This window comes from Lipotes vexillifer, unplaced genomic scaffold (genome assembly GCF_000442215.2).
Source record: "Lipotes vexillifer unplaced genomic scaffold, Lipotes_vexillifer_v1.1 scaffold236, whole genome shotgun sequence".
NCBI lineage: Eukaryota > Metazoa > Chordata > Mammalia > Artiodactyla > Lipotidae > Lipotes > Lipotes vexillifer.
Genome location: NW_006773295.1, coordinates 2,120,536 through 2,125,026, shown reverse-complemented (window position 1 = coordinate 2,125,026; position 4,491 = coordinate 2,120,536). Strand labels below are relative to the sequence as shown.

The 4,491-nt window shown below is 43.3% G+C and overlaps 1 protein-coding gene across 2 annotated transcripts in view; it reads right to left on the bottom strand.

The window, feature by feature from the left end:
* Window positions 1-4,491, bottom strand: part of CORO1C (coronin 1C) — an 83,981-nt gene that overhangs the window by 78,914 nt on the left and 576 nt on the right. The gene's annotated exons all lie outside the window — the stretch shown is intronic.

Here is a 4,491-nt window from a genome sequence, read left to right as displayed (position 1 = left end):
TTTCCCTAATCCTTTCACATTTGGATTTTAATTTATATATCCAAACTACCAGTGAGGATGTGATTTAAGGTCTAAATAATTTCTAACTCATTATCAGTTTGGACTCCATTATGCATAAATTAAACTTCACGAAAATTAAAAACTTTTCTACTTCAAAGGACACCATCAAGAAAGTGAAAGGAGGGACTTCCCTGGTGGTGCAGTGGTTAAGTGTCCGCCTGCCAATTCAGGGGACACAAGTTCGATCCCTGGTCCAGGAAGATCCCACATGCCACGAAGCAACTAAGCCCGCGTGCCACAACTACTGAGCCTGCGCTCTAGACCCTGCGAGCCACAACTACTGAGCCCATGTGCCACAACTACTGAAGCCTACGCGCCTAGAGCCCGTGCTCTGCAACAAAGACAAGCCACCGCAATGAGAGGCCCACACACTGCAACGAGGAGTGGCCCCCGCTCCCCACAACTAGAGAAAGCCCGTGCACAGCAGCAAAGACCCAGCACAGCCAAAAACAAACAAACAAATAAATTTATTAAAAAAAAAAAAGATAACTCACAAACTGTAGGAAATGTTTGCAAGTCATATATCTGATAAGGCACTTGTATCCAGGATATATAAATAACTCATAACAACAAAAAGATAACCCAATTTTAAAAAGAGCAAAAGCATCTAAACAGAGGTTTCTCCAAAGAAAACATACAATTGTCCACTAATGACTTGAGAAGATGCTGGACATCATTAGCCATTAGGGAAATGCAAATCAAAACCACAATGAGATACCACTTCACACCCACTAGGATGGCTAGCATCAAACAGTCAGGGAATAACAAGTGTTGGCAAGGATGTAGAGAAACGGAAACCTTTATACACTGCTAGTGGGACTGTAAAATGGTGCAACTGCTTTGGAAAAGTCTGGCAGCGCTTCTAACAGTTAAACACAGAGTAACCAATATGACCCAGTAAGTCCCAAGAGAAAGCAAAACATATATCCACGCATAAACTTGGACACAAATGTTCACAGCAGCATTATTCATAATCGCCAAAATGGAGAAACACCCAAACATCCACCAATTGATGAATGGAAAAACAAAATCTGGTATATATCCATACAATGGAATATTTTTCAACCATCAGAAAAAGAATGAAGTACTTATACATGCTACAACATAGATTAACCTTGAATACACTATGCTTAATAAAAGACACAAAAGACCACACACTGCATGATTCCATTTATATGGAATGTCCAAAACAAGGGAAATCCATAGAGACAAAAAATAGATAAGTGGTTGCCTAGGACAGGTGAGGGAGAAGAATTGGGGGGAGGGGGGCGGGGGACCGTTAATGGGTATGGGGTTTCATTTGGAGGCAATGAAAATGTTCTAAAATTGTGGTGTGGGACATCCCTTGGGGCACAGTGGTTAAGAATCTGCCTGCCAATACAGGGGACACGGGTTCGAGGCCTGTCTGGGAAGATCCCACATGCCACGGAGCAACTAAGCCCGTGTGCTGCAAGTATTGAACCTGCACTCTAGAGCCCGCGAGCCGCAACTACTGAAGCCCGCAACTACAGCCCGTGCTCCGCAGCAAGAGAAGCCACCACAATGAGAAGCCCGTGCACTACAAAGAAGAGTAGCCCCCTCTCTCCGCAACTAGAGAAAGCGTGCACACAGCAATGAAGACCCAACGTAGCCAAAAATAAATATATCTTTAAAAATTAAAAAATAAAAAAAATAAAATTGTGGTGATGACTGCACAACTCTGTAAATATACTAAAAACCACTGAATTGTACACTTTAAATGGGTGAACTGTATGGTATGTAAATTATATCTCAATAAAGTAGTTATAAAACAAAAAGATTCCATTATGTGCCACTGAAACACAAAATAAGCTCTCAAAAGCAGTGTAGAATCTTGTTCACTCATTTTAAAGCATCTGAACTAGGGCAATGAAAACCCAGAGAGATTCTATTACTTAACATTCTAGGTACTAGGTCATACTGAAATATTCATGAGTATTTCCACGTTTTAATAAAGAAAAGGCATCTTAAGTTTAAAAAGACATACAAGTGTCAGAAAAGAGCTCTGACAGGAATAAGGTGACAACTGGGAAGTCATCAAAAGGAAACAAACAGGATTTGTACCCTGAATCTGAAAGTGGCACTCAAATTTATTATTGTTCCACCTCTGAAAAAAGAAGTCAAAGGTAAAACAACCTGGTTAATATAATGTTTCTAAAGCACCGTTTGTGACAAATCAAAGTATTAAGAAATAATCTGCCATCATACAGAATTTCCACACCCCCAGTGACATAACTAAGAACTGATCACTTATCCTTTTGAACGTTCCATTTCATAGGCATCTGAGTGACCCTCCTCATGGTTGGAGTGAATCTCAAAAGTGACAGCTGCGTTAAGCATAAAACTTACATCAAAAAAATCCAAGTATTTAAAAAGTGTTGTATGTCATGGGTGAAGGAAGTCAAGAAGTACAAACTTCCAGTTATAAAATGAATTAAGTCATGGGATGTAATGGACAACATGGTGACTACAGTCAATAATAATGCAGTGCGTATTTGAAAGTTGCCAAGAGAATAAATCTTGAAAGTTCTCATCACAAAATAAATAAAAGTAACTCTGTATTGTGACACACCATAACTAGGCTTATTGTGGTGACCATTTCAGTGTATACAAATATTAGCTCATTAGGTTGTACACCTGAAACTAACATAATGCTACATGTCAATTATACCTCAATTTTTTAAAAAATAATGAAGTAGCACACACACCGAAAGTCCTACCTGTCAACCCTGAATCTAATCCCAAATTATATATAAAGTAATAGACGTAACTTCTGATTAGCACAATCTACAGGCAAAGTAACAAATGATCATGAAAAATTCAGTACTTTGTGCAGTGATCTCTCATTGGTATGCGTCTATTAGAATCCATCAAGCTTTCACGTACCTTCCACAAATAATGAAAAACAAATACGGACAAGGCACATTCCAGATTTGTCAAAAAGGTGTGTACCCAACCTTTATACCCAGTACACACGACAAACATTTACCACAGAACATGGCACCTCATGGCCTAATATATAATTCCCACTTTTATTTCACTTTCCCCCCTATTTATTTATGCAACCTCTCAGACCCAAGAGTTACTATTAGGCTTCATATCCAAACACTGTGACTCTGAAATGTACCTCCAAGGCAAAAAAAAAAAAAAAAAATTAGTTTCCTTAGTTTTCTGAAATATACAGAATCAAGTCCAAAATAGATTTTTCCCATTTCTTCAGTTTTATAGGGAATGAAGAAAGTGCAGTCATATAAATAGATATCTATTTGCCTTCACAACTGAACAGACGGTGCAAAGCAACTGCTTATACTTAATCATGTTTCTGTCTATTCTAGCAGGCCCTGGTGTCAGGAGAGCTCTGCCAGATAAGGACAATGAAATGCATTATTACACAGAGTGACTACGAGCCCTACAAGTACTGTTTGAGGATGTAATCCCGGGCAGGAAGGCTGCAGTGAGACGGCCTAATATTATATTTTGTGATAACTATTTGCAAAAGTAAACACATTCGCCACCCAGTACCAGTTTACAAACGCGCACTATATTCAATTTTGTTTTAATGTATTATAGGAAAGAAAGGCCTCTTGCTCTCCTGGGGGAGATGAGCGACTTGCAATTTGCTTCTCACACTGAATCCCACGTTTGCAACATGTAGAGCAAGGACTTCAGACACCACAAAACAAGGACAGCCTACATTAAGGCCAAATATAGGATGTGATGCTAAACCGCGATGCAGTAAAGCGTACGTTTCCTTTTCCAGCAATCAAAAACCCTTTGAACGCTCCCAAAAAAGGACGGCAGGGCCAGCGTCTCCCTGCAAGAGGAAGCCCCTTTCTTCTCGGCTCTCCCCGCAGCCTGCCACTTCCCAACACATTCAAGTCATCTGAGAGACACAGAGCTGTGTGCGCGCCTGTGTGTACAGGCGGGAGAGGGCTCGGTCCCTGCATTTCCAACCTCTATGTCTGAGTTCATCCTCAGTCATTTACGCGCAGCGGAGCCCCACCTGCACCTCGCTCCTTCTTACTGCGTCCCTCGCCAGCTGCTCCGCTCTTAGGCGAGCGTATCTCTGAATCACCCAGTTCACGCGGCGTCCCTCCCCCGCCACTCCCAGCCCTCCGCTCCCAACGCCCGGCTCATCCTCCTCCCGAGTCGCCCCCACCCACATCACTCCAGCTTCAGCCCTGCCCCGCCCTTCCCGACCCCCAACCCAGCTCTTCAGGGCCCAGAGCCGGCCTCGCACCCCAAAGCTGGCAACCCCCAGGCCGGACCACCGCCCTCGCCCCGCCCACGCAGGGACCAGCTCCCCCCGGCGCCACGTGAGCCCGGCCCCAAGCCACCCCCCACCCACTCGCTCCCCAGGGCGGCTCAAGTCCCGCCTCCCAGGCCTGGCGCCCCCCGGGCTCTGCGCCCCAG